Source organism: Ascidiella aspersa, chromosome 1, assembly GCF_963924565.1.
Source record: "Ascidiella aspersa chromosome 1, kaAscAspe10.2, whole genome shotgun sequence".
NCBI classification, from domain to species: domain Eukaryota; kingdom Metazoa; phylum Chordata; class Ascidiacea; order Phlebobranchia; family Ascidiidae; genus Ascidiella; species Ascidiella aspersa.
The window spans coordinates 13,233,257-13,260,834 of record NC_139447.1 but is presented as its reverse complement, the minus strand read 5'-3'; the positions used below and the strand labels follow the sequence as shown (position 1 = coordinate 13,260,834).

General features: G+C 36.0%; 36 non-coding genes across 36 annotated transcripts; 7 read left to right on the top strand and 29 right to left on the bottom strand.

The window, feature by feature from the left end:
* Positions 1-567: 567 nt before the first annotated feature.
* On the bottom strand, positions 568-639 carry Trnap-ugg (transfer RNA proline (anticodon UGG)). The gene has a single exon. It is a non-coding gene; the product is annotated as a tRNA-Pro (tRNA).
* Positions 640-974: 335 nt separating this feature from the next.
* On the bottom strand, positions 975-1,046 carry Trnap-agg (transfer RNA proline (anticodon AGG)). The gene has a single exon. It is a non-coding gene; the product is annotated as a tRNA-Pro (tRNA).
* Positions 1,047-1,993: 947 nt separating this feature from the next.
* On the bottom strand, positions 1,994-2,065 carry Trnap-ugg (transfer RNA proline (anticodon UGG)). The gene has a single exon. It is a non-coding gene; the product is annotated as a tRNA-Pro (tRNA).
* A 282-nt stretch (positions 2,066-2,347) lies between these two features.
* On the bottom strand, positions 2,348-2,419 carry Trnap-agg (transfer RNA proline (anticodon AGG)). Its single transcript has one exon. It is a non-coding gene; the product is annotated as a tRNA-Pro (tRNA).
* A 664-nt stretch (positions 2,420-3,083) lies between these two features.
* Trnad-guc (transfer RNA aspartic acid (anticodon GUC)) lies at positions 3,084-3,155 on the top strand. Its single transcript has one exon. It is a non-coding gene; the product is annotated as a tRNA-Asp (tRNA).
* Positions 3,156-3,354: 199 nt separating this feature from the next.
* Positions 3,355-3,426, bottom strand: Trnap-ugg (transfer RNA proline (anticodon UGG)). The gene has a single exon. It is a non-coding gene; the product is annotated as a tRNA-Pro (tRNA).
* Positions 3,427-4,369: 943 nt separating this feature from the next.
* Trnap-ugg (transfer RNA proline (anticodon UGG)) lies at positions 4,370-4,441 on the bottom strand. The gene has a single exon. It is a non-coding gene; the product is annotated as a tRNA-Pro (tRNA).
* A 282-nt stretch (positions 4,442-4,723) lies between these two features.
* Trnap-agg (transfer RNA proline (anticodon AGG)) lies at positions 4,724-4,795 on the bottom strand. Its single transcript has one exon. It is a non-coding gene; the product is annotated as a tRNA-Pro (tRNA).
* A 935-nt stretch (positions 4,796-5,730) lies between these two features.
* Trnap-ugg (transfer RNA proline (anticodon UGG)) lies at positions 5,731-5,802 on the bottom strand. Its single transcript has one exon. It is a non-coding gene; the product is annotated as a tRNA-Pro (tRNA).
* Positions 5,803-6,745: 943 nt separating this feature from the next.
* Trnap-ugg (transfer RNA proline (anticodon UGG)) lies at positions 6,746-6,817 on the bottom strand. Its single transcript has one exon. It is a non-coding gene; the product is annotated as a tRNA-Pro (tRNA).
* Positions 6,818-7,099: 282 nt separating this feature from the next.
* Positions 7,100-7,171, bottom strand: Trnap-agg (transfer RNA proline (anticodon AGG)). The gene has a single exon. It is a non-coding gene; the product is annotated as a tRNA-Pro (tRNA).
* A 935-nt stretch (positions 7,172-8,106) lies between these two features.
* Positions 8,107-8,178, bottom strand: Trnap-ugg (transfer RNA proline (anticodon UGG)). Its single transcript has one exon. It is a non-coding gene; the product is annotated as a tRNA-Pro (tRNA).
* A 678-nt stretch (positions 8,179-8,856) lies between these two features.
* Positions 8,857-8,928, top strand: Trnad-guc (transfer RNA aspartic acid (anticodon GUC)). The gene has a single exon. It is a non-coding gene; the product is annotated as a tRNA-Asp (tRNA).
* A 604-nt stretch (positions 8,929-9,532) lies between these two features.
* Positions 9,533-9,604, bottom strand: Trnap-agg (transfer RNA proline (anticodon AGG)). Its single transcript has one exon. It is a non-coding gene; the product is annotated as a tRNA-Pro (tRNA).
* Positions 9,605-9,887: 283 nt separating this feature from the next.
* On the bottom strand, positions 9,888-9,959 carry Trnap-agg (transfer RNA proline (anticodon AGG)). The gene has a single exon. It is a non-coding gene; the product is annotated as a tRNA-Pro (tRNA).
* A 942-nt stretch (positions 9,960-10,901) lies between these two features.
* Positions 10,902-10,974, bottom strand: Trnap-ugg (transfer RNA proline (anticodon UGG)). Its single transcript has one exon. It is a non-coding gene; the product is annotated as a tRNA-Pro (tRNA).
* A 282-nt stretch (positions 10,975-11,256) lies between these two features.
* Positions 11,257-11,328, bottom strand: Trnap-agg (transfer RNA proline (anticodon AGG)). Its single transcript has one exon. It is a non-coding gene; the product is annotated as a tRNA-Pro (tRNA).
* A 934-nt stretch (positions 11,329-12,262) lies between these two features.
* Positions 12,263-12,334, bottom strand: Trnap-ugg (transfer RNA proline (anticodon UGG)). Its single transcript has one exon. It is a non-coding gene; the product is annotated as a tRNA-Pro (tRNA).
* A 678-nt stretch (positions 12,335-13,012) lies between these two features.
* Positions 13,013-13,084, top strand: Trnad-guc (transfer RNA aspartic acid (anticodon GUC)). The gene has a single exon. It is a non-coding gene; the product is annotated as a tRNA-Asp (tRNA).
* Positions 13,085-13,688: 604 nt separating this feature from the next.
* Positions 13,689-13,760, bottom strand: Trnap-agg (transfer RNA proline (anticodon AGG)). The gene has a single exon. It is a non-coding gene; the product is annotated as a tRNA-Pro (tRNA).
* Positions 13,761-15,056: 1,296 nt separating this feature from the next.
* Positions 15,057-15,129, bottom strand: Trnap-ugg (transfer RNA proline (anticodon UGG)). The gene has a single exon. It is a non-coding gene; the product is annotated as a tRNA-Pro (tRNA).
* Positions 15,130-15,411: 282 nt separating this feature from the next.
* Trnap-agg (transfer RNA proline (anticodon AGG)) lies at positions 15,412-15,483 on the bottom strand. The gene has a single exon. It is a non-coding gene; the product is annotated as a tRNA-Pro (tRNA).
* Positions 15,484-16,417: 934 nt separating this feature from the next.
* Trnap-ugg (transfer RNA proline (anticodon UGG)) lies at positions 16,418-16,489 on the bottom strand. The gene has a single exon. It is a non-coding gene; the product is annotated as a tRNA-Pro (tRNA).
* Positions 16,490-17,167: 678 nt separating this feature from the next.
* Positions 17,168-17,239, top strand: Trnad-guc (transfer RNA aspartic acid (anticodon GUC)). Its single transcript has one exon. It is a non-coding gene; the product is annotated as a tRNA-Asp (tRNA).
* Positions 17,240-17,843: 604 nt separating this feature from the next.
* On the bottom strand, positions 17,844-17,915 carry Trnap-agg (transfer RNA proline (anticodon AGG)). Its single transcript has one exon. It is a non-coding gene; the product is annotated as a tRNA-Pro (tRNA).
* Positions 17,916-19,211: 1,296 nt separating this feature from the next.
* On the bottom strand, positions 19,212-19,284 carry Trnap-ugg (transfer RNA proline (anticodon UGG)). Its single transcript has one exon. It is a non-coding gene; the product is annotated as a tRNA-Pro (tRNA).
* Positions 19,285-19,566: 282 nt separating this feature from the next.
* Positions 19,567-19,638, bottom strand: Trnap-agg (transfer RNA proline (anticodon AGG)). Its single transcript has one exon. It is a non-coding gene; the product is annotated as a tRNA-Pro (tRNA).
* Positions 19,639-20,572: 934 nt separating this feature from the next.
* Positions 20,573-20,644, bottom strand: Trnap-ugg (transfer RNA proline (anticodon UGG)). The gene has a single exon. It is a non-coding gene; the product is annotated as a tRNA-Pro (tRNA).
* A 678-nt stretch (positions 20,645-21,322) lies between these two features.
* On the top strand, positions 21,323-21,394 carry Trnad-guc (transfer RNA aspartic acid (anticodon GUC)). The gene has a single exon. It is a non-coding gene; the product is annotated as a tRNA-Asp (tRNA).
* Positions 21,395-21,998: 604 nt separating this feature from the next.
* On the bottom strand, positions 21,999-22,070 carry Trnap-agg (transfer RNA proline (anticodon AGG)). The gene has a single exon. It is a non-coding gene; the product is annotated as a tRNA-Pro (tRNA).
* A 283-nt stretch (positions 22,071-22,353) lies between these two features.
* Trnap-agg (transfer RNA proline (anticodon AGG)) lies at positions 22,354-22,425 on the bottom strand. Its single transcript has one exon. It is a non-coding gene; the product is annotated as a tRNA-Pro (tRNA).
* A 284-nt stretch (positions 22,426-22,709) lies between these two features.
* Trnap-agg (transfer RNA proline (anticodon AGG)) lies at positions 22,710-22,781 on the bottom strand. The gene has a single exon. It is a non-coding gene; the product is annotated as a tRNA-Pro (tRNA).
* Positions 22,782-23,248: 467 nt separating this feature from the next.
* Trnad-guc (transfer RNA aspartic acid (anticodon GUC)) lies at positions 23,249-23,320 on the top strand. The gene has a single exon. It is a non-coding gene; the product is annotated as a tRNA-Asp (tRNA).
* Positions 23,321-23,519: 199 nt separating this feature from the next.
* On the bottom strand, positions 23,520-23,591 carry Trnap-ugg (transfer RNA proline (anticodon UGG)). The gene has a single exon. It is a non-coding gene; the product is annotated as a tRNA-Pro (tRNA).
* Positions 23,592-24,266: 675 nt separating this feature from the next.
* Positions 24,267-24,338, top strand: Trnad-guc (transfer RNA aspartic acid (anticodon GUC)). The gene has a single exon. It is a non-coding gene; the product is annotated as a tRNA-Asp (tRNA).
* A 198-nt stretch (positions 24,339-24,536) lies between these two features.
* Positions 24,537-24,608, bottom strand: Trnap-ugg (transfer RNA proline (anticodon UGG)). The gene has a single exon. It is a non-coding gene; the product is annotated as a tRNA-Pro (tRNA).
* Between the last annotated feature and the right edge of the window lie 2,970 nt (positions 24,609-27,578).

Below are 27,578 nucleotides of genomic sequence, written 5' to 3'. Positions count from 1 at the left end.
AAGTTTTTTTTTGATTAAATATTACAATCGTGTCTTTATTTAAAACACGTTTCAAATCTCTTGATAATCTTGTTTTTCAATTGGAAGTCAATTAACCCATTTTGAGAACATTGGTTTGTTAGGTTTGTTTTCGTTTTTAACGCTATTAAACACGATAGATTTAATTTAAGTTATTCAGAACATTTAGTTATTAAGGTGGGACAAACTATTCTTATTCAGCACAAGGAAAATGTTTGTTTTCAAAATTAGTGTGTTATAAATACATATGGTTCTTATTATGTCAAATCACAGTCGGGTTCCTCGTTAGTATAGTGGTCAGTATCCCGCCTGTCACGCGGGAGACCGGGGTTCGATTCCCCGACGGGGAGGTTATTTTTTTGTCAAGTAAATTAATATTCTGCTTTGGTTTGAAACTTTGATTTGATTTAGTATTGACTACGAATACCTATCAATCCTCGTTATTTTCTTTAGTATTGTACATATGAACCCTTGTTACAGTAAAAAACAAACAGACAAATGAAAATACAATTGACTAAAGTACCACCTTGCTTCTATTGTCAAAAACAAGGGCTCGTCCGGGATTTGAACCCGGGACTTCTCGCACCCAAAGCGAGAATCATACCCCTAGACCAACGAGCCAGCTTCCAAAATAGTTTATGAAGTTCTGATTTTCAATAAGTGTAACGAGCCAGCTGCAAACACTAGTTAATGAGGTTCTGATTTTCAATAAATGTTACAGTCATGTCATTTTTTTTTCCATCCAAGTCGATAAAATGTCAGAAAAGTCTTATCAGTGTTGCTGTTTCCTCCACTAACGCACATAAGACGGTTAATCATGAGACAATCAAGTGATTGAATGTCAATATACTTCTAAAGTCTATGCTGAATTGATTCCAAATTTTTTAAGCAAAACAATTAACAAAACTCGCAAATAATCCCCGAAGTAATACCTTGTTGCTTTATTTAAAAGATTAGGGCTCGTCCGGGATTTGAACCCGGGACCTCTCGCAACCTAAGCGAGAATCATACTCCTAGACCAACGAGCCAGCTGCCAACATTGGTTAATGAGGTTACAATTTTCAATAAGTGTTACAGTCCTGTCATTTTTTTTTCGATCCAAGTCGATAAAATGTTAGAAAAGTCTTATCAGTGTTGCTGTTTAATCCACTACCGCACTTAAGACGGTTGATCGTGAGATAATCAAGTGGTTGAATGTCAATATACTTCTAAAGTCTATGCTGAATTGATTCCAAATTTTTTAAGCAAAACAATTAACAAAACTCGCAAATAAACCCCGATGTAATACCTTGTTGATTTAGTTAAAAGATTAGGGCTCGTCCGGGATTGGAACCCGAGACCTTTTGCACCCTAAGCGAGAATCATACCCCTAGACCAACGAGCCATTACGCTGCAACATATTGAAATAAGTTTTTTATTTTGATTAAATATTACAATCCTGTCTTTATTTAAAATACGCTTCAAATCTCTTGATAATCTTGTTTTTCAATTGCAAGTCAATTAACCCATTTTGAGAACATTGGTTTGTTAGGTTTGTTTTCGTTTTAACGCTATTAAACACGATAGATCTAATTTAAGTTATTCAGAACATTTAGTTATTAAGGTGGGAAAAACTATTCTTATTCAGCACAAGGAAAATGTTTGTTTTCAAAATTAGTGTGTTATAAATACATATGGTTCTTATTATGTCAAATCACAGTCGGGTTCCTCGTTAGTATAGTGGTCATTATCCCCGCCTGTCACGCGGGAGACCGGGGATCGATTCCCCGATGTGGAGGTTATTTTTTTGTCATGTAAATTAATATTCTAATTTGGTTTGAAACTTTGATTTGATTTAGTTTTGACTACGAATACCTATCAATCCTCATTATTTTCTTTAGTATTCTACATCTGAACCCTTGTTACAGTCAAAAACAACAGACAAATGAAAATACAATTGCCTGAAGTATCACCTTGCTTTTATTGTCAAAAACGAGGGCTCGTCCGGGATTTGAACCCGGGACCTCTCGCACCCAAAGCGAGAATCATACCCCTAGACCAACGAGCCAGCTGCCAAAATAGTTAATGAGTTTCGGATTTGCAATAAGTGTTACAGTCATGTCATTTTTTTTCGATCCAAGTCGATAAAATGTTAGAAAAGTCTTATCAGTGTTTCTTTTTCCTCCACTAACGCACATAAGACCGTTAATCAGGAGACAATCAAGTGATTGAATGTCAATATATTTCTAAAGTCTATGCTGAATTGATTCGAAATTTTTTAAGCAAAACAATTAACAAAACTCGCAAATAATCCCCGAAGTAATACCTTGTTGATTCATTTAAAAGATTAGGGCTCGTCCGGGATTTGAACCCGGGACCTCTCGCACCCTAAGCGAGAATCATACCCCTAGACCAACGAGCCAGCTGCCAAAATTGGTTAATGAGGTTACAATTTACAGTCATGTCATTTTTTTTTCGATCCAAGTCGATAAAATGTTAGAAAAATCTTATCAGTGTTGCTGTTTAATCCACTACCGCACTTAAGACGGTTGATCATGAGATAATCAAAGTGATTGAATGTCAATATACTTCTAAAGTCTATGCTGAATTGATTCGAAATTTTTTAAGCAAAACAATTAACAAAACTCGCAAATAATCTCCGAAGTAATACCTTGTGATTCAGTTGAAAGATTAGGGCTCGTCCGGGATTGGAACCCGGGACATCTTGCACCCTAAGCGAGAATCATACCCCTAGACCAACGAGCCATTACCCTGTAACATATTGAATTAAGTTTTTTTTTTGATTAAATATTACAATCGTGTCTTTTTTTAAAATACGTTTCAAAATTCTTGATAATCTTGTTTTTCAATTCGAAGTCAATTAACCCATTTTGAGAACATTGGTTTGTTAGGTTTGTTTTCGTTTTTAACGCTATTAAACATGATAGATCTAATTTAAGTTATTCAGAACATTTAATTATTAAGTCGAACAAACTATTCTTATTCAGCACAAGGAAAATGTTTGTTTTCAAAATAAGTGTGTTATAAATACATATGGTTCTTATTATGTCAAATCACAGTCGGGTTCCTCGTTAGTATAGTGGTCAGTATCCCCGCCTGTCACGCGGGAGACCGGGGTTCGATTCCCCGACGGGGAGGTTATTTATTTGTCATGTAAATTAATATTCTGCTTTGGTTTGAAACTTTGATTTGATTTAGTTTTGACTACGAATACCTATCAATCCTCGTTATTTTCTTTGGTATTCTACATATGAAACCTTGTTACAGTAAAATAAAAACAGACGAATGAAAATACAATTGTCTAAAGTACCACATTGCTTTTATTGTCAAAAACGAGGGCTCGTCCGGGATTTGAACCCGGGACCTCTCGCACCCAAAGCGAGAATCATACCCCTAGACCAACGAGCCAGCTGCCAACTTTAGTTAATGAGGTTATGATCTTCAATAAGTGTTACAGTCATGTCATTTTCTTTTCAATCCAAGTCGATAAAATGTAAGAAAAGTCTTATCAGTGTTGCTGTTTAATCCACTACCGCACTTAAGACGGTTGATCATGAGATATTCAAGCGATTGAATGTCAATATACTTCTAAAGTCTATGCTGAATTGATTCGAAATTTTTTAAGCAAAACAGTTAACAAAACTCGCAAATAATCCCCAAAGTAATACCTTGTTGATTTAGTTAAAAGACTAGGGCTCGTCCGGGATTGGAACCGGAGACGTCTTGCATCCTAAGCGAGAATCATACCCCTAGACCAACTAGCCATTACGCTGTAAAATATTGAAATAAGTTTTTTATTTTGATTAAATATTACAATCCTGTCTTTATTTAAAATACGCTTTAAATCTCTTGATAATCTTGTTTTTCAATTGCAAGTCAATTAACCCATTTTGAGAACATTGGTTTGTTAGGTTTGTTTTCGTTTTTAACGCTATTAAACACGATAGATCTAATTTAAGTTATTCAGAACATTTAGTTATTAAGGTGGGATAAACTATTCTTATTCAGCACAAGGAAAATGTTTGTTTTCAAAATTAGTGTGTTATAAATACATATGGTTCTAATTATGTCAAATCACAGTCGGGTTCCTCGTTAGTATAGTGGTCATTATCCCCGCCTGTCACGCGGGAGACCAGGGATCGATTCCCCGATGGGGAGGTTATTTTTTTGTCATGTAAATTAATATTCTACTTTGGTTTGAAACTTTGATTTGGTTTTGACTACGAATACCTATCAATCCTCATTATTTTCTTTAGTATTCTACATCTGAACCCTTGTTACAGTCAAAAACAACAGACAAATGAAAATACAATTGCCTGAAGTATCACCTTGCTTTTATTGTAAAAAAAGAGGGCTCACCCGGGATTTGAACCCGGGACCTCTCGCACCCAAAGCGAGAATCATACCCCTAGACCAACGAGCCAGCTGCCAAAATAGTTAATGAGTTTCGGATTTGCAATAAGTGTTACAGTCATGTCATTTTTTTTCGATCCAAGTCGATAAAATGTTAGAAAAGTCTTATCAGTGTTTCTGTTTCCTCCACTAACGCACATAAGACCGTTAATCAGGAGACAATCAAGTGATTGAATGTCAATATATTTCTAAAGTCTATGCTGAATTGATTCGAAATTTTTTAACCAAAACAATTAACAAAACTCGCAAATAATCCCCGAAGTAATACCTTGTTGATTTATTTAAAAGATTAGGGCTCGTCCGGGATTTGAACCCGGGACCTCTCGCACCCTAAGCGAGAATCATACCCCTAGACCAACGAGCCAGCTGCCATCATTGGTTAATGAGGTTACAATTTACAGTCATGTCATTTTTTTTTCGATCCAAGTCGATAAAATGTTAGAAAAGTCTTATCAGTGTTTCTGTTTCCTCCACTAACGCACATAAGACCGTTAATCAGGAGACAATCAAGTGATTGAATGTCAATATATTTCTAAAGTCTATGCTGAATTGATTCGAAATTTTTTAACCAAAACAATTAACAAAACTCGCAAATAATCCCCGAAGTAATACCTTGTTGATTTAGTTAAAAGACTAGGGCTCGTCCGGGATTGGAACCGGAGACCTCTTGCATCCTAAGCGAGAATCATACCCCTAGACCAACTAGCCATTACGCTGTAAAATATTGAAATAAGTTTTTTTTTTGATTAAATATTACAATCCTGTCTTTATTCAAAATACGTTTCAAATCTCTTGATAATCTTGTTTTTCAATTGGATGTCAATTAACCCATTTTGAGAACATTGGTTTGTTAGGTTTATTTTCGTTTTTAACGCTATTAAACACGATAGATCTAATTTAAGTTATTCAGAACATTTAGTTATTAAGGTGGGACAAACTATTCTTATTCAGCACAAGGAAAATGTTTGTTTTCAAAATTAGTGTGTTATAAATACATATGGTTCTTATTATGTCAAATCACCGTCGGGTTCCTCGTTAGTATAGTGGTCAGTATCCCCGCCTGTCACGGGGGAGACCGGGGTTCGATTCCCCGACGGGGAGGTTATTTTTTTGTTATTTAAATTAATATTCTGCTTTGGTTTGAAACTTTGATTTGATTTAGTTTTGACTACGAATACCTATCAATCCTCGTTATTTTCTTTAGTATTCTACATCTGAACCCTTGTTGCAGTCAAAAACAACAGACAAATGAAAATACAATTCTCTGAAGTATCACCTTGCTTTTATTGTAAAAAAAGAGGGCTCGTCCGGGATGTGAACCCGGGACCTCTCGCACCCAAAGCGAGAATCATACCCCTAGACCAACGAGCCAGCTGCCAACTTTAGTTAATGAGGTTATGATCTTCAATAAGTGTTACAGTCATGTCATTTTCTTTTCAATCCAAGTCGATAAAATGTAAGAAAAGTCTTATCAGTGTTGCTGTTTAATCCACTACCGCACTTAAGACGGTTGATCATGAGATATTCAAGCGATTGAATGTCAATATACTTCTAAAGTCTATGCTGAATTGATTCGAAATTTTTTAAGCAAAACAGTTAACAAAACTCGCAAATAATCCCCAAAGTAATACCTTGTTGATTTAGTTAAAAGACTAGGGCTCGTCCGGGATTGGAACCGGAGACGTCTTGCATCCTAAGCGAGAATCATACCCCTAGACCAACTAGCCATTACGCTGTAAAATATTGAAATAAGTTTTTTATTTTGATTAAATATTACAATCCTGTCTTTATTTAAAATACGCTTTAAATCTCTTGATAATCTTGTTTTTCAATTGCAAGTCAATTAACCCATTTTGAGAACATTGGTTTGTTAGGTTTGTTTTCGTTTTTAACGCTATTAAACACGATAGATCTAATTTAAGTTATTCAGAACATTTAGTTATTAAGGTGGGATAAACTATTCTTATTCAGCACAAGGAAAATGTTTGTTTTCAAAATTAGTGTGTTATAAATACATATGGTTCTAATTATGTCAAATCACAGTCGGGTTCCTCGTTAGTATAGTGGTCATTATCCCCGCCTGTCACGCGGGAGACCAGGGATCGATTCCCCGATGGGGAGGTTATTTTTTTGTCATGTAAATTAATATTCTACTTTGGTTTGAAACTTTGATTTGGTTTTGACTACGAATACCTATCAATCCTCATTATTTTCTTTAGTATTCTACATCTGAACCCTTGTTACAGTCAAAAACAACAGACAAATGAAAATACAATTGCCTGAAGTATCACCTTGCTTTTATTGTAAAAAAAGAGGGCTCACCCGGGATTTGAACCCGGGACCTCTCGCACCCAAAGCGAGAATCATACCCCTAGACCAACGAGCCAGCTGCCAAAATAGTTAATGAGTTTCGGATTTGCAATAAGTGTTACAGTCATGTCATTTTTTTTCGATCCAAGTCGATAAAATGTTAGAAAAGTCTTATCAGTGTTTCTGTTTCCTCCACTAACGCACATAAGACCGTTAATCAGGAGACAATCAAGTGATTGAATGTCAATATATTTCTAAAGTCTATGCTGAATTGATTCGAAATTTTTTAACCAAAACAATTAACAAAACTCGCAAATAATCCCCGAAGTAATACCTTGTTGATTTATTTAAAAGATTAGGGCTCGTCCGGGATTTGAACCCGGGACCTCTCGCACCCTAAGCGAGAATCATACCCCTAGACCAACGAGCCAGCTGCCAACATTGGTTAATGAGGTTACAATTTACAGTCATGTCATTTTTTTTTCGATCCAAGTCGATAAAATGTTAGAAAAGTCTTATCAGTGTTTCTGTTTCCTCCACTAACGCACATAAGACCGTTAATCAGGAGACAATCAAGTGATTGAATGTCAATATATTTCTAAAGTCTATGCTGAATTGATTCGAAATTTTTTAACCAAAACAATTAACAAAACTCGCAAATAATCCCCGAAGTAATACCTTGTTGATTTAGTTAAAAGACTAGGGCTCGTCCGGGATTGGAACCGGAGACCTCTTGCATCCTAAGCGAGAATCATACCCCTAGACCAACTAGCCATTACGCTGTAAAATATTGAAATAAGTTTTTTTTTTGATTAAATATTACAATCCTGTCTTTATTCAAAATACGTTTCAAATCTCTTGATAATCTTGTTTTTCAATTGGATGTCAATTAACCCATTTTGAGAACATTGGTTTGTTAGGTTTATTTTCGTTTTTAACGCTATTAAACACGATAGATCTAATTTAAGTTATTCAGAACATTTAGTTATTAAGGTGGGACAAACTATTCTTATTCAGCACAAGGAAAATGTTTGTTTTCAAAATTAGTGTGTTATAAATACATATGGTTCTTATTATGTCAAATCACCGTCGGGTTCCTCGTTAGTATAGTGGTCAGTATCCCCGCCTGTCACGGGGGAGACCGGGGTTCGATTCCCCGACGGGGAGGTTATTTTTTTGTTATTTAAATTAATATTCTGCTTTGGTTTGAAACTTTGATTTGATTTAGTTTTGACTACGAATACCTATCAATCCTCGTTATTTTCTTTAGTATTCTACATCTGAACCCTTGTTGCAGTCAAAAACAACAGACAAATGAAAATACAATTCTCTGAAGTATCACCTTGCTTTTATTGTAAAAAAAGAGGGCTCGTCCGGGATGTGAACCCGGGACCTCTCGCACCCAAAGCGAGAATCATACCCCTAGACCAACGAGCCAGCTGCCAACATTAGTTAATGAAGGTTATCATTTTCAATAAGTGTTACAGTCATGTCATATTTTTTTTCGATCCAAGTCGATAAAATGTTAGAAAAGTCTTATCAGTGTTGCTGTTTAATCCACTACCGCACTTAAGACGGTTGATCGTGAGATAATCAAGTGGTTGAATGTCAATATACTTCTAAAGTCTTTGCTGAATTGATTCGAAATTTTTTAAGTAAAACAATTAACAAAACTCGCAACTAATCCCCGAAGTAATACCTTGTTGATTTAGTTAAAAGATTAGGGCTCGTCCGGGATTGGAACCCGAGACCTCTTGCACCCTAAGCGAGAATCATACCCCTAGACCAACGAGCCATTACGCTGTAACATATTGAAATAAGTTTTTTTTTGATTAAATATTACAATCCTGTCTTTATTTAAAACACGTTTCAAATCTCTTGATAATCTTGTTTTTCAATTGGAAGTCAATTAACCCATTTTGAGAACATTGGTTTGTTAGGTTTGTTTTCGTTTTTAACGCTATTAAACACGATAGATTTAATTTAAGTTATTCAGAACATTTAGTTATTAAGTTGGGACAAACTATTCTTATTCAGCACAAGGAAAATGTTTGTTTTCAAAATTAGTGTGTTATAAATACATATGGTTCTTATTATGTCAAATCACAGTCGGGTTCCTCGTTAGTATAGTGGTCAGTATCCCCGCCTGTCACGCGGGAGACCGGGGTTCGATTCCCCGACGGGGAGGTTATTTTTTTGTCAAGTAAATTAATATTCTGCTTTGGTTTGAAACTTTGATTTGATTTAGTATTGACTACGAATACCTATCAATCCTCGTTATTTTCTTTAGTATTGTACATATGAACCCTTGTTACAGTAAAAAACAAACAGACAAATGAAAATACAATTGACTAAAGTACCACCTTGCTTCTATTGTCAAAAACAAGGGCTCGTCCGGGATTTGAACCCGGGACTTCTCGCACCCAAACGAGAATCATACCCCTAGACCAACGAGCCAGCTTCCAAAATAGTTTATGAAGTTCTGATTTTCAATAAGTGTAACGAGCCGGCTGCAAACACTAGTTAATGAGGTTCTGATTTTCAATAAATGTTACAGTCATGTCATTTTTTTTCCATCCAAGTCGATAAAATGTCAGAAAAGTCTTATCAGTGTTGCTGTTTCCTCCACTAACGCACAAAACACGGTTAATCATGAGACAATCAAGTGATTGAATGTCAATATACTTCTAAAGTCTATGCTGAATTGATTCCAAATTTTTTAAGCAAAACAATTAACAAAACTCGCAAATAATCCCCGAAGTAATACCTTGTTGCTTTATTTAAAAGATTAGGGCTCGTCCGGGATTTGAACCCGGGACCTCTCGCACCCTAAGCGAGAATCATACCCCTAGACCAACGAGCCAGCTGCCAACATTGGTTAATGAGGTTACAATTTTCAATAAGTGTTACAGTCATGTCATTTTTTTTCGATCCAAGTCGATAAAATGTTAGAAAAGTCTTATCAGTGTTGCTGTTTAATCCACTACCGCACTTAAGACGGTTGATCGTGAGATAATCAAGTGGTTGAATGTCAATATACTTCTAAAGTCTTTGCTGAATTGGATCGAAATTTTTTAAGCAAAACAATTAACAAAATTCGCAACTAATCCCCGAAGTAATACATTGTTGCTTTATTTAAAAGATTAGGGCTCGTCCGGGATTTGAACCCGGGACCTCTCGCACCCTAAGCGAGAATCATACCCCTAGACCAACGAGCCAGCTGCCAACATTGGTTAATGAGGTTACAATTTTCAATAAGTGTTACAGTCATGTCATTTTTTTTTCGATCCAAGTCGATAAAATGTTAGAAAAGTCTTATCAGTGTTGCTGTTTAATCCACTACCGCACTTAAGACGGTTGATCGTGAGATAATCAAGTGGTTGAATGTCAATATACTTGTAAAGTCTATGCTGAATTGATTCGAAATTTTTTAAGCAAAACAGTTAACAAAACTCGCAAATAATCCCCGAAGTAATACCTTGTTGATTTAGTTAAAAGACTAGGGCTCGTCCGGGATTGGAACCGGAGACCTCTTGCATCCTAAGCGAGAATCATACCCCTAGACCAACTAGCCATTACGCTGTAAAATATTGAAATAAGTTTTTTATTTTGATTAAATATTACAATCCTGTCTTTATTTAAAATACGCTTCAAATCTCTTGATAATCTTGTTTTTCAATTGCAAGTCAATTAACCCATTTTGAGAACATTGGTTTGTTAGGTTTGTTTTCGTTTTTAACGCTATTAAACACGATAGATCTAATTTAAGTTATTCAGAACATTTAGTTATTAAGGTGGGATAAACTATTCTTATTCAGCACAAGGAAAATGTTTGTTTTCAAAATTAGTGTGTTATAAATACATATGGTTCTAATTATGTCAAATCACAGTCGGGTTCCTCGTTAGTATAGTGGTCATTATCCCCGCCTGTCACGCGGGAGACCAGGGATCGATTCCCCGATGGGGAGGTTATTTTTTTGTCATGTAAATTAATATTCTACTTTGGTTTGAAACTTTGATTTGGTTTTGACTACGAATTCCTATCAATCCTCATTATTTTCTTTAGTATTCTACATCTGAACCCTTGTTACAGTCAAAAACAACAGACAAATGAAAATACAATTGCCTGAAGTATCACCTTGCTTTTATTGTCAAAAAAGAGGCCTCACCCGGGATTTGAACCCGGGACCTCTCGCACCCAAAGCGAGAATCATACCCCTAGACCAACGAGCCAGCTGCCAAAATAGTTAATGAGTTTCGGATTTGCAATAAGTGTTACAGTCATGTCATTTTTTTTCGATCCAAGTCGATAAAATGTTAGAAAAGTCTTATCAGTGTTTCTGTTTCCTCCACTAACGCACATAAGACCGTTAATCAGGAGACAATCAAGTGATTGAATGTCAATATATTTCTAAAGTCTATGCTGAATTGATTCGAAATTTTTTAACCAAAACAATTAACAAAACTCGCAAATAATCCCCGAAGTAATACCTTGTTGATTTATTTAAAAGATTAGGGCTCGTCCGGGATTTGAACCCGGGACCTCTCGCACCCTAAGCGAGAATCATACCCCTAGACCAACGAGCCAGCTGCCAACATTGGTTAATGAGGTTACAATTTACAGTCATGTCATTTTTTTTCGATCCAAGTCGATAAAATGTTAGAAAAGTCTTATCAGTGTTTCTGTTTCCTCCACTAACGCACATAAGACCGTTAATCAGGAGACAATCAAGTGATTGAATGTCAATATATTTCTAAAGTCTATGCTGAATTGATTCGAAATTTTTTAACCAAAACAATTAACAAATCTCGCAAATAATCCCCGAAGTAATACCTTGTTGATTTAGTTAAAAGACTAGGGCTCGTCCGGGATTGGAACCGGAGACCTCTTGCATCCTAAGCGAGAATCATACCCCTAGACCAACTAGCCATTACGCTGTAAAATATTGAAATAAGTTTTTTTTTTGATTAAATATTACAATCCTGTCTTTATTCAAAATACGTTTCAAATCTCTTGATAATCTTGTTTTTCAATTGGATGTCAATTAACCCATTTTGAGAACATTGGTTTGTTAGGTTTATTTTCGTTTTTAACGCTATTAAACACGATAGATCTAATTTAAGTTATTCAGAACATTTAGTTATTAAGGTGGGACAAACTATTCTTATTCAGCACAAGGAAAATGTTTGTTTTCAAAATTAGTGTGTTATAAATACATATGGTTCTTATTATGTCAAATCACCGTCGGGTTCCTCGTTAGTATAGTGGTCAGTATCCCCGCCTGTCACGGGGGAGACCGGGGTTCGATTCCCCGACGGGGAGGTTATTTTTTTGTTATTTAAATTAATATTCTGCTTTGGTTTGAAACTTTGATTTGATTTAGTTTTGACTACGAATACCTATCAATCCTCGTTATTTTCTTTAGTATTCTACATCTGAACCCTTGTTGCAGTCAAAAACAACAGACAAATGAAAATACAATTCTCTGAAGTATCACCTTGCTTTTATTGTAAAAAAAGAGGGCTCGTCCGGGATTTGAACCCGGGACCTCTCGCACCCAAAGCGAGAATCATACCCCTAGACCAACGAGCCAGCTGCCAACATTAGTTAATGAAGGTTATCATTTTCAATAAGTGTTACAGTCATGTCATATTTTTTTTCGATCCAAGTCGATAAAATGTTAGAAAAGTCTTATCAGTGTTGCTGTTTAATCCACTACCGCACTTAAGACGGTTGATCGTGAGATAATCAAGTGGTTGAATGTCAATATACTTCTAAAGTCTTTGCTGAATTGATTCGAAATTTTTTAAGTAAAACAATTAACAAAACTCGCAACTAATCCCCGAAGTAATACCTTGTTGATTTAGTTAAAAGATTAGGGCTCGTCCGGGATTGGAACCCGAGACCTCTTGCACCCTAAGCGAGAATCATACCCCTAGACCAACGAGCCATTACGCTGTAACATATTGAAATAAGTTTTTTTTTGATTAAATATTACAATCCTGTCTTTATTTAAAACACGTTTCAAATCTCTTGATAATCTTGTTTTTCAATTGGAAGTCAATTAACCCATTTTGAGAACATTGGTTTGTTAGGTTTGTTTTCGTTTTTAACGATATTAAACACGATAGATTTAATTTAAGTTATTCAGAACATTTAGTTATTAAGTTGGGACAAACTATTCTTATTCAGCACAAGGAAAATGTTTGTTTTCAAAATTAGTGTGTTATAAATACATATGGTTCTTATTATGTCAAATCACAGTCGGGTTCCTCGTTAGTATAGTGGTCAGTATCCCCGCCTGTCACGCGGGAGACCGGGGTTCGATTCCCCGACGGGGAGGTTATTTTTTTGTCAAGTAAATTAATATTCTGCTTTGGTTTGAAACTTTGATTTGATTTAGTATTGACTACGAATACCTATCAATCCTCGTTATTTTCTTTAGTATTGTACATATGAACCCTTGTTACAGTAAAAAACAAACAGACAAATGAAAATACAATTGACTAAAGTACCACCTTGCTTCTATTGTCAAAAACAAGGGCTCGTCCGGGATTTGAACCCGGGACTTCTCGCACCCAAACGAGAATCATACCCCTAGACCAACGAGCCAGCTTCCAAAATAGTTTATGAAGTTCTGATTTTCAATAAGTGTAACGAGCCGGCTGCAAACACTAGTTAATGAGGTTCTGATTTTCAATAAATGTTACAGTCATGTCATTTTTTTTCCATCCAAGTCGATAAAATGTCAGAAAAGTCTTATCAGTGTTGCTGTTTCCTCCACTAACGCACAAAACACGGTTAATCATGAGACAATCAAGTGATTGAATGTCAATATACTTCTAAAGTCTATGCTGAATTGATTCCAAATTTTTTAAGCAAAACAATTAACAAAACTCGCAAATAATCCCCGAAGTAATACCTTGTTGCTTTATTTAAAAGATTAGGGCTCGTCCGGGATTTGAACCCGGGACCTCTCGCACCCTAAGCGAGAATCATACCCCTAGACCAACGAGCCAGCTGCCAACATTGGTTAATGAGGTTACAATTTTCAATAAGTGTTACAGTCATGTCATTTTTTTTCGATCCAAGTCGATAAAATGTTAGAAAAGTCTTATCAGTGTTGCTGTTTAATCCACTACCGCACTTAAGACGGTTGATCGTGAGATAATCAAGTGGTTGAATGTCAATATACTTCTAAAGTCTTTGCTGAATTGGATCGAAATTTTTTAAGCAAAACAATTAACAAAATTCGCAACTAATCCCCGAAGTAATACATTGTTGCTTTATTTAAAAGATTAGGGCTCGTCCGGGATTTGAACCCGGGACCTCTCGCACCCTAAGCGGGATCATACCCCTAGACCAACGAGCCAGCTGCCAACATTGGTTAATGAGGTTACAATTTTCAATAAGTGTTACAGTCATGTCATTTTTTTTTCGATCCAAGTCGATAAAATGTTAGAAAAGTCTTATCAGTGTTGCTGTTTAATCCACTACCGCACTTAAGACGGTTGATCGTGAGATAATCAAGTGGTTGAATGTCAATATACTTGTAAAGTCTATGCTGAATTGATTCGAAATTTTTTAAGCAAAACAGTTAACAAAACTCGCAAATAATCCCCGAAGTAATACCTTGTTGATTTAGTTAAAAGACTAGGGCTCGTCCGGGATTGGAACCGGAGACCTCTTGCATCCTAAGCGAGAATCATACCCCTAGACCAACTAGCCATTACGCTGTAAAATATTGAAATAAGTTTTTTATTTTGATTAAATATTACAATCCTGTCTTTATTTAAAATACGCTTCAAATCTCTTGATAATCTTGTTTTTCAATTGCAAGTCAATTAACCCATTTTGAGAACATTGGTTTGTTAGGTTTGTTTTCGTTTTTAACGCTATTAAACACGATAGATCTAATTTAAGTTATTCAGAACATTTAGTTATTAAGGTGGGATAAACTATTCTTATTCAGCACAAGGAAAATGTTTGTTTTCAAAATTAGTGTGTTATAAATACATATGGTTCTAATTATGTCAAATCACAGTCGGGTTCCTCGTTAGTATAGTGGTCATTATCCCCGCCTGTCACGCGGGAGACCAGGGATCGATTCCCCGATGGGGAGGTTATTTTTTTGTCATGTAAATTAATATTCTACTTTGGTTTGAAACTTTGATTTGGTTTTGACTACGAATTCCTATCAATCCTCATTATTTTCTTTAGTATTCTACATCTGAACCCTTGTTACAGTCAAAAACAACAGACAAATGAAAATACAATTGCCTGAAGTATCACCTTGCTTTTATTGTCAAAAAAGAGGCCTCACCCGGGATTTGAACCCGGGACCTCTCGCACCCAAAGCGAGAATCATACCCCTAGACCAACGAGCCAGCTGCCAAAATAGTTAATGAGTTTCGGATTTGCAATAAGTGTTACAGTCATGTCATTTTTTTTCGATCCAAGTCGATAAAATGTTAGAAAAGTCTTATCAGTGTTTCTGTTTCCTCCACTAACGCACATAAGACCGTTAATCAGGAGACAATCAAGTGATTGAATGTCAATATATTTCTAAAGTCTATGCTGAATTGATTCGAAATTTTTTAACCAAAACAATTAACAAAACTCGCAAATAATCCCCGAAGTAATACCTTGTTGATTTATTTAAAAGATTAGGGCTCGTCCGGGATTTGAACCCGGGACCTCTCGCACCCTAAGCGAGAATCATACCCCTAGACCAACGAGCCAGCTGCCAACATTGGTTAATGAGGTTACAATTTACAGTCATGTCATTTTTTTTCGATCCAAGTCGATAAAATGTTAGAAAAGTCTTATCAGTGTTTCTGTTTCCTCCACTAACGCACATAAGACCGTTAATCAGGAGACAATCAAGTGATTGAATGTCAATATATTTCTAAAGTCTATGCTGAATTGATTCGAAATTTTTTAACCAAAACAATTAACAAAACTCGCAAATAATCCCCGAAGTAATACCTTGTTGATTTAGTTAAAAGACTAGGGCTCGTCCGGGATTGGAACCGGAGACCTCTTGCATCCTAAGCGAGAATCATACCCCTAGACCAACTAGCCATTACGCTGTAAAATATTGAAATAAGTTTTTTTTTTGATTAAATATTACAATCCTGTCTTTATTCAAAATACGTTTCAAATCTCTTGATAATCTTGTTTTTCAATTGGATGTCAATTAACCCATTTTGAGAACATTGGTTTGTTAGGTTTATTTTCGTTTTTAACGCTATTAAACACGATAGATCTAATTTAAGTTATTCAGAACATTTAGTTATTAAGGTGGGACAAACTATTCTTATTCAGCACAAGGAAAATGTTTGTTTTCAAAATTAGTGTGTTATAAATACATATGGTTCTTATTATGTCAAATCACCGTCGGGTTCCTCGTTAGTATAGTGGTCAGTATCCCCGCCTGTCACGGGGGAGACCGGGGTTCGATTCCCCGACGGGGAGGTTATTTTTTTGTTATTTAAATTAATATTCTGCTTTGGTTTGAAACTTTGATTTGATTTAGTTTTGACTACGAATACCTATCAATCCTCGTTATTTTCTTTAGTATTCTACATCTGAACCCTTGTTGCAGTCAAAAACAACAGACAAATGAAAATACAATTCTCTGAAGTATCACCTTGCTTTTATTGTAAAAAAAGAGGGCTCGTCCGGGATTTGAACCCGGGACCTCTCGCACCCAAAGCGAGAATCATACCCCTAGACCAACGAGCCAGCTGCCAACATTAGTTAATGAAGGTTATCATTTTCAATAAGTGTTACAGTCATGTCATATTTTTTTTCGATCCAAGTCGATAAAATGTTAGAAAAGTCTTATCAGTGTTGCTGTTTAATCCACTACCGCACTTAAGACGGTTGATCGTGAGATAATCAAGTGGTTGAATGTCAATATACTTCTAAAGTCTTTGCTGAATTGATTCGAAATTTTTTAAGTAAAACAATTAACAAAACTCGCAACTAATCCCCGAAGTAATACCTTGTTGATTTAGTTAAAAGATTAGGGCTCGTCCGGGATTGGAACCCGAGACCTCTTGCACCCTAAGCGAGAATCATACCCCTAGACCAACGAGCCATTACGCTGTAACATATTGAAATAAGTTTTTTTTTGATTAAATATTACAATCCTGTCTTTATTTAAAACACGTTTCAAATCTCTTGATAATCTTGTTTTTCAATTGGAAGTCAATTAACCCATTTTGAGAACATTGGTTTGTTAGGTTTGTTTTCGTTTTTAACGATATTAAACACGATAGATTTAATTTAAGTTATTCAGAACATTTAGTTATTAAGTTGGGACAAACTATTCTTATTCAGCACAAGGAAAATGTTTGTTTTCAAAATTAGTGTGTTATAAATACATATGGTTCTTATTATGTCAAATCACAGTCGGGTTCCTCGTTAGTATAGTGGTCAGTATCCCCGCCTGTCACGCGGGAGACCGGGGTTCGATTCCCCGACGGGGAGGTTATTTTTTTGTCAAGTAAATTAATATTCTGCTTTGGTTTGAAACTTTGATTTGATTTAGTATTGACTACGAATACCTATCAATCCTCGTTATTTTCTTTAGTATTGTACATATGAACCCTTGTTACAGTAAAAAACAAACAGACAAATGAAAATACAATTGACTAAAGTACCACCTTGCTTCTATTGTCAAAAACAAGGGCTCGTCCGGGATTTGAACCCGGGACTTCTCGCACCCAAACGAGAATCATACCCCTAGACCAACGAGCCAGCTTCCAAAATAGTTTATGAAGTTCTGATTTTCAATAAGTGTAACGAGCCGGCTGCAAACACTAGTTAATGAGGTTCTGATTTTCAATAAATGTTACAGTCATGTCATTTTTTTTCCATCCAAGTCGATAAAATGTCAGAAAAGTCTTATCAGTGTTGCTGTTTCCTCCACTAACGCACAAAACACGGTTAATCATGAGACAATCAAGTGATTGAATGTCAATATACTTCTAAAGTCTATGCTGAATTGATTCCAAATTTTTTAAGCAAAACAATTAACAAAACTCGCAAATAATCCCCGAAGTAATACCTTGTTGCTTTATTTAAAAGATTAGGGCTCGTCCGGGATTTGAACCCGGGACCTCTCGCACCCTAAGCGAGAATCATACCCCTAGACCAACGAGCCAGCTGCCAACATTGGTTAATGAGGTTACAATTTTCAATAAGTGTTACAGTCATGTCATTTTTTTTCGATCCAAGTCGATAAAATGTTAGAAAAGTCTTATCAGTGTTGCTGTTTAATCCACTACCGCACTTAAGACGGTTGATCGTGAGATAATCAAGTGGTTGAATGTCAATATACTTCTAAAGTCTTTGCTGAATTGGATCGAAATTTTTTAAGCAAAACAATTAACAAAATTCGCAACTAATCCCCGAAGTAATACATTGTTGCTTTATTTAAAAGATTAGGGCTCGTCCGGGATTTGAACCCGGGACCTCTCGCACCCTAAGCGGGATCATACCCCTAGACCAACGAGCCAGCTGCCAACATTGGTTAATGAGGTTACAATTTTCAATAAGTGTTACAGTCATGTCATTTTTTTTTCGATCCAAGTCGATAAAATGTTAGAAAAGTCTTATCAGTGTTGCTGTTTAATCCACTACCGCACTTAAGACGGTTGATCGTGAGATAATCAAGTGGTTGAATGTCAATATACTTGTAAAGTCTATGCTGAATTGATTCGAAATTTTTTAAGCAAAACAGTTAACAAAACTCGCAAATAATCCCCGAAGTAATACCTTGTTGATTTAGTTAAAAGACTAGGGCTCGTCCGGGATTGGAACCGGAGACCTCTTGCATCCTAAGCGAGAATCATACCCCTAGACCAACTAGCCATTACGCTGTAAAATATTGAAATAAGTTTTTTATTTTGATTAAATATTACAATCCTGTCTTTATTTAAAATACGCTTCAAATCTCTTGATAATCTTGTTTTTCAATTGCAAGTCAATTAACCCATTTTGAGAACATTGGTTTGTTAGGTTTGTTTTCGTTTTTAACGCTATTAAACACGATAGATCTAATTTAAGTTATTCAGAACATTTAGTTATTAAGGTGGGATAAACTATTCTTATTCAGCACAAGGAAAATGTTTGTTTTCAAAATTAGTGTGTTATAAATACATATGGTTCTAATTATGTCAAATCACAGTCGGGTTCCTCGTTAGTATAGTGGTCATTATCCCCGCCTGTCACGCGGGAGACCAGGGATCGATTCCCCGATGGGGAGGTTATTTTTTTGTCATGTAAATTAATATTCTACTTTGGTTTGAAACTTTGATTTGGTTTTGACTACGAATTCCTATCAATCCTCATTATTTTCTTTAGTATTCTACATCTGAACCCTTGTTACAGTCAAAAACAACAGACAAATGAAAATACAATTGCCTGAAGTATCACCTTGCTTTTATTGTCAAAAAAGAGGCCTCACCCGGGATTTGAACCCGGGACCTCTCGCACCCAAAGCGAGAATCATACCCCTAGACCAACGAGCCAGCTGCCAAAATAGTTAATGAGTTTCGGATTTGCAATAAGTGTTACAGTCATGTCATTTTTTTTCGATCCAAGTCGATAAAATGTTAGAAAAGTCTTATCAGTGTTTCTGTTTCCTCCACTAACGCACATAAGACCGTTAATCAGGAGACAATCAAGTGATTGAATGTCAATATATTTCTAAAGTCTATGCTGAATTGATTCGAAATTTTTTAACCAAAACAATTAACAAAACTCGCAAATAATCCCCGAAGTAATACCTTGTTGATTTATTTAAAAGATTAGGGCTCGTCCGGGATTTGAACCCGGGACCTCTCGCACCCTAAGCGAGAATCATACCCCTAGACCAACGAGCCAGCTGCCAACATTGGTTAATGAGGTTACAATTTACAGTCATGTCATTTTTTTTCGATCCAAGTCGATAAAATGTTAGAAAAGTCTTATCAGTGTTTCTGTTTCCTCCACTAACGCACATAAGACCGTTAATCAGGAGACAATCAAGTGATTGAATGTCAATATATTTCTAAAGTCTATGCTGAATTGATTCGAAATTTTTTAACCAAAACAATTAACAAAACTCGCAAATAATCCCCGAAGTAATACCTTGTTGATTTAGTTAAAAGACTAGGGCTCGTCCGGGATTGGAACCGGAGACCTCTTGCATCCTAAGCGAGAATCATACCCCTAGACCAACTAGCCATTACGCTGTAAAATATTGAAATAAGTTTTTTTTTTGATTAAATATTACAATCCTGTCTTTATTCAAAATACGTTTCAAATCTCTTGATAATCTTGTTTTTCAATTGGATGTCAATTAACCCATTTTGAGAACATTGGTTTGTTAGGTTTATTTTCGTTTTTAACGCTATTAAACACGATAGATCTAATTTAAGTTATTCAGAACATTTAGTTATTAAGGTGGGACAAACTATTCTTATTCAGCACAAGGAAAATGTTTGTTTTCAAAATTAGTGTGTTATAAATACATATGGTTCTTATTATGTCAAATCACCGTCGGGTTCCTCGTTAGTATAGTGGTCAGTATCCCCGCCTGTCACGGGGGAGACCGGGGTTCGATTCCCCGACGGGGAGGTTATTTTTTTGTTATTTAAATTAATATTCTGCTTTGGTTTGAAACTTTGATTTGATTTAGTTTTGACTACGAATACCTATCAATCCTCGTTATTTTCTTTAGTATTCTACATCTGAACCCTTGTTGCAGTCAAAAACAACAGACAAATGAAAATACAATTCTCTGAAGTATCACCTTGCTTTTATTGTAAAAAAAGAGGGCTCGTCCGGGATTTGAACCCGGGACCTCTCGCACCCAAAGCGAGAATCATACCCCTAGACCAACGAGCCAGCTGCCAACATTAGTTAATGAAGGTTATCATTTTCAATAAGTGTTACAGTCATGTCATATTTTTTTTCGATCCAAGTCGATAAAATGTTAGAAAAGTCTTATCAGTGTTGCTGTTTAATCCACTACCGCACTTAAGACGGTTGATCGTGAGATAATCAAGTGGTTGAATGTCAATATACTTCTAAAGTCTTTGCTGAATTGATTCGAAATTTTTTAAGTAAAACAATTAACAAAACTCGCAACTAATCCCCGAAGTAATACCTTGTTGATTTAGTTAAAAGATTAGGGCTCGTCCGGGATTGGAACCCGAGACCTCTTGCACCCTAAGCGAGAATCATACCCCTAGACCAACGAGCCATTACGCTGTAACATATTGAAATAAGTTTTTTTTTGATTAAATATTACAATCCTGTCTTTATTTAAAACACGTTTCAAATCTCTTGATAATCTTGTTTTTCAATTGGAAGTCAATTAACCCATTTTGAGAACATTGGTTTGTTAGGTTTGTTTTCGTTTTTAACGCTATTAAACACGATAGATTTAATTTAAGTTATTCAGAACATTTAGTTATTAAGTTGGGACAAACTATTCTTATTCAGCACAAGGAAAATGTTTGTTTTCAAAATTAGTGTGTTATAAATACATATGGTTCTTATTATGTCAAATCACAGTCGGGTTCCTCGTTAGTATAGTGGTCAGTATCCCCGCCTGTCACGCGGGAGACCGGGGTTCGATTCCCCGACGGGGAGGTTATTTTTTTGTCAAGTAAATTAATATTCTGCTTTGGTTTGAAACTTTGATTTGATTTAGTATTGACTACGAATACCTATCAATCCTCGTTATTTTCTTTAGTATTGTACATATGAACCCTTGTTACAGTAAAAAACAAACAGACAAATGAAAATACAATTGACTAAAGTACCACCTTGCTTCTATTGTCAAAAATAAGGGCTCGTCCGGGATTTGAACCCGGGACTTCTCGCACCCAAACGAGAATCATACCCCTAGACCAACGAGCCAGCTTCCAAAATAGTTTATGAAGTTCTGATTTTCAATAAGTGTAACGAGCCGGCTGCAAACACTAGTTAATGAGGTTCTGATTTTCAATAAATGTTACAGTCATGTCATTTTTTTTCCATCCAAGTCGATAAAATGTCAGAAAAGTCTTATCAGTGTTGCTGTTTCCTCCACTAACGCACAAAACACGGTTAATCATGAGACAATCAAGTGATTGAATGTCAATATACTTCTAAAGTCTATGCTGAATTGATTCCAAATTTTTTAAGCAAAACAATTAACAAAACTCGCAAATAATCCCCGAAGTAATACCTTGTTGCTTTATTTAAAAGATTAGGGCTCGTCCGGGATTTGAACCCGGGACCTCTCGCACCCTAAGCGAGAATCATACCCCTAGACCAACGAGCCAGCTGCCAACATTGGTTAATGAGGTTACAATTTTCAATAAGTGTTACAGTCATGTCATTTTTTTTCGATCCAAGTCGATAAAATGTTAGAAAAGTCTTATCAGTGTTGCTGTTTAATCCACTACCGCACTTAAGACGGTTGATCGTGAGATAATCAAGTGGTTGAATGTCAATATACTTCTAAAGTCTTTGCTGAATTGGATCGAAATTTTTTAAGCAAAACAATTAACAAAATTCGCAACTAATCCCCGAAGTAATACATTGTTGCTTTATTTAAAAGATTAGGGCTCGTCCGGGATTTGAACCCGGGACCTCTCGCACCCTAAGCGAGAATCATACCCCTAGACCAACGAGCCAGCTGCCAACATTGGTTAATGAGGTTACAATTTTCAATAAGTGTTACAGTCATGTCATTTTTTTTTCGATCCAAGTCGATAAAATGTTAGAAAAGTCTTATCAGTGTTGCTGTTTAATCCACTACCGCACTTAAGACGGTTGATCGTGAGATAATCAAGTGGTTGAATGTCAATATACTTGTAAAGTCTATGCTGAATTGATTCGAAATTTTTTAAGCAAAACAATTAACAAAACTCGCAAATAATCCCCGAAGTAATACCTTGTTGCTTTATTTAAAAGATTAGGGCTCGTCCGGGATTTGAACCCGGGACCTCTCGCACCCTAAGCGAGAATCATACCCCTAGACCAACGAGCCAGCTGCCAACATTGGTTAATGAGGTTACAATTTTCAATAAGTGTTACAGTCATGTCATTTTTTTTCGATCCAAGTCGATAAAATGTTAGAAAAGTCTTATCAGTGTTGCTGTTTAATCCACTACCGCACGTTAGACGGTTGATCATGAGATAATCAAGTGATTGAAGAATTAAGTTTTTTTTGATTAAATATTACAATCGTGTCTTTTTTAAAAATACATTTCAAAATTCTTGATAATCTTGTTTTTCAATTGGAAGTCAATTAACCCATTTTGAGAACATTGATTTGTTAGGTTTGTTTTCGTTTTTAACGCTATTAAACACGATAGATATAATTTAAGTTGTTCAGAACATTTAGTTATTAAGGTGGGACAAACTATTTTTATTCAGCACAAGGAAAATGTTTGTTTTCAAAATTAGTGTGTTATAAATACGTATGGTTCTTATTATGTCAAATCACAGTCGGGTTCCTCGTTAGTATAGTGGTCAGTATCCCCGCCTGTCACGCGGGAGACCGGGGTTCGATTCCCCAACGGGGAAGTTATTTTTTTGTCAAGTAAATTAATATTCTGCTTTGGTTTGAAACTTTGATTTGATTTAGTTTTGACTACGAATACCTATCAATCCTCATTATTTTCTTTTGTATTCTACATCTGAACCCTTGTTACAGTCAAAAACAACAGACAAATGAAAATACAATTGCCTGAAGTATCACCTTGCTTTTATTGTAAAAAAACAAGGGCTCGTCCGGGATTTGAACCCGGGACTTCTCGCACCCAAAGCGAGAATCATACCCCTAGACCAACGAGCCAGCTGCCAAAATAGGTAATGAGGTTCTGATTTGCATTAAGTGTTACAGTCATGTAATTTTTTTTGATCCAAGTCGATAAAATGTCAGAAAAGTCTTATCAGTGTTTCTGTTTCCTCCACTAACGCACATAAGACGGTTAATCATGAGACAATCGAGTGATTGAATGTCAATTTATTTCTAAAGTCTATGCTGAAATGATTCAAAATTTTTTAACCAAAACAATTAACAAAACTCGCAAATAAACCCCGAAGTAATACCTTGTTGATTTAGTTAAAAGATTAGGGCTCGTCCGGGATTGGAACCCGAGACCTCTTTCACCGTAAGCGAGAATCATACCCCTAGACCAACGAGCCATTACGCTGTAACATATTGAAATAATTTTTTTATTTTGATTAAATATTACAATCCTGTCTTTATTTAAAACACGTTTCAAATCTCTTGATAATCTTGTTTTTCAATTGGAAGTCAATTAACCCATTTTGAGAACATAGGTTTGTTAGGTTTGTTTTCGTTTTTAACGCTATTAAACACGATAGATTTAATTTAAGTTATTCAGAACATTTAGTTATTAAGGTGGGACAAACTATTCTTATTCAGCACAAGGAAAATGTTTGTTTTCAAAATTAGTGTGTTATAAATACATATGGTTCTTATTATGTCAAATCACAGTCGGGTTCCTCGTTAGTATAGTGGTCAGTATCCCCGCCTGTCACGCGGGAGACCGGGGTTCGATTCCCCGACGGGGAGGATATTTTTTTGTCAAGTAAATTAATATTCTGCTTTGGTTTGAAACTTTGATTTGATTTAGTATTGACTACGAATACCTATCAATCCTCGTTATTTTCTTTAGTTTTGTACATATGAACCCTTGTTACAGTAAAAAATAACAGACAAATGAAAATACAATTGACTAAAGTACCACCTTGCTTCTATTGTCAAAAACAAGGGCTCGTCCGGGATTTGAACCCGGGACTTCTCGCACCCAAAGCGAGAATCATACCCCTAGACCAACGAGCCAGCTTCGAAAATAGTTTATGAAGTTCTGATTTTCAATAAGTGTAACGAGCCAGCTGCAAACACTAGTTAATGAGGTTCTGATTTTCAATAAATGTTACAGTCATGTCGTTTTTTTTTCCATCCAAGTCGATAAAATGTCAGAAAAGTCCTATCAGTGTTGCTGTTTCCTCCACTAACGCACATAAGACGGTTAATCATGAGACTGACGCAGGCTTGTTTAATTGCAAGTCTCATTAATCTAATTTGCCTCGGCAATCAACCTCGCTATTGCTTCAATAAGTTTTGCTGTTGTCTGATTACAATTCCACACAATTTGTGTTGGCTATTATGGGCAAACCGGCTAATCCCGGCAACCTGATCCTGAGAACTGGACATTTTATTTTTGTAAGCAATCCTTTTTATACACAAAACTTAGAAGAGAAATTTTCTGTGCGAGAAAAAGATTATGACGCAGCAATGACACGGCAAATTGTTACATTATCTAATATTAATTTCGTCACACGGGTGTTGGCTTATCGCCTTTCTCTCTCAACTTATCTCCTACAAGGAAGTTAGAATCTGTCCATATTAGTACACGAAAAGCGGCTTCTAACTGTAAACACAATTTCAATCATTGTTTTGAGATGCGGCTAATGTGCCAATTCTCAACGCGGCGATTTTTAAGGTCATACTTTTTAGTACAATATAAGGAAGGATATGCGTCACGATATAACATTTATCATGTGTGAAACAGCCGAATGCTTTGTTCTCATAATGACAGCGAGTGTTTGGTAAAAGGCGTAAAAAAAAAGTGACAAATCATAAAATATTTGATAAATATACAACAGGATGTTTTTGGTAAGGATGCGTTATGACAATTTTGATAATTAGACAAGAAATAATAAAGGGGCGCACGTTTTTGTTGTTCGTTAATTACTTAAATCGATTAATTAAACATCTAAAAATGGCCAGTTCTCAGGATCAGCTTGCCGGGATTAGCCGGTTTGCCCATAATAGCCAACACAAATTGTGTGGAATTGTAATCAGACAACAGCAAAACTTATTGAAGCAATAGCGAGGTTGATTGCCGAGGCAAATTAGATTAATGAGACTTGCAATTAAACACGCCTGCGTCAAATTGATGCCCTCCGAGTGACGAACGAACCACCTACAAGCGACCGCCTAAAAACTATTATGTTTGAAACCTGCAAGAAGCTAGCTGTTGGAAGAATTGATCTCGTCGAAAGATACATCGAAAGACGCTCCATATCGTCAGCAAAGCATTTGCTTGGATTACAGAACACTAAATATAAACAAGCGTTGCCGATAAAGACATCACCACCGTTTGGAATCATGGAAAACGAAACGGAATTATGGATTTCACAATAACTGATTCTGCCTAGTTTATCAGGTGAAAATCTATTATACTTTTAATATATATATATGTATAATTATTAAAATACCGACCGAAAGGTCTGTAAATTGTTTTTATGCGACTGTTTATCAAACCATTATGTATCGCATTTTCCAAATTATGTACAGTCTATATTTATGAAGTCTAAGCTTAAACGTCGATCGCACGATCTTTTGATAAATTTTAAAAGAGCTTAATGTTTGTGCTTGGAGCTCAATAGTTTGAAATCAAAGCGTTAAACTTGTGAATCACGACTTAATTTTGTTGCGCACGAAATAATTTTGTGTTAAATTTCCGAATTCTTTTAAACAATTGGTACGTTTTGGGTTTTTGTCTGTTTTTCTCTCATCACCCAGCCGCGTTTACACACGAGTTTAAATACCTCGTATCAAAAAGCATAATGATTTATCCACACGTGAAACATTAGCTTTCAAATCACAACTTTAGGAACACCCCATTTCCTGCCTTTTGTTGAAAGCAATAGTGAATAAGCAGCAACTTCAAAGCGTATTTTCTTGTGATGCGTCGTTATTTTAAAACTTACATTGAACGAATTGTGCAAACTAAAATATGCAAATTTTTAAGGAAATGTTGCTCAATGTTAAAAATCAATAGAATTTAATTCCGAACAAATAACTGTCCCTCCTTAATTTTGTTTTCATAGTTTCACGTTTTTCACCATTTATAACGGAAGTACTTAAAATCATAGTAATTCATTCACTTGCAAACTATATGATTCAATTCGTGTAAATCTTTAAACGCGACTTTAGGAGTAAATCCTACTCACGTTTGTAATGTCCTAAATATTTTATGTAAATAATTTAAGCGCATCCCTTACTCTAGTGCTCCCAGTGTGCAACCCTCAATTAAAAAAGGCTGAATATGATATCCAATCTTCTCCTCCGTGTTATAGACACACACCCAATACAGTAAAACGCTGCCGTGTGGCCGTGTACAAACCAGATCACCATTTTCTAAAAATCCCAATGGTCACACAACCGCCCGAAATACGAATATAAATGGCCGACTACGACCCACGAAACTATAACCAACGCCGTGTTAACGCGCTCAACAATTCTTTATGACCATCAAAACGATAAATTAATATCGCCCTACCAGGAATTAACGCACTGCAACGTCCGAAGCGGACACTGCGAGTTAAACCATATCAGTTTCATATGGCAACCCCCTCGCAACTTAAAATGCCCGCAAATAAAATTTGTGCAAAATACCACATTGTCGTTACATTTCTCCGACAATGGAATGCCTTACCGTTTGGAGATAAAAAGCCTCTCAATATCAATACATCACTGGGCCCCATGTTCAGCAAAATCTCAATGCGTCGATCGCGACGCCATTTATCGAGTGCAAACTTCAACGTCTCACTTTTTTAAGCTTAAAAAATCAAGCTGCGATATTCCCTTCGCAGATACTATCAATACTCACAGGGACACAAAGGTTCGCAACACGAACAGGTGACACCATTTCGGAGATAACTTGTTCCCCCCAAACGTTGCGTTTAAAGCGGTCTCTAGGTTACGGTGGCTATTTTGCCACGAGGCCACTTTTGGAAAAAG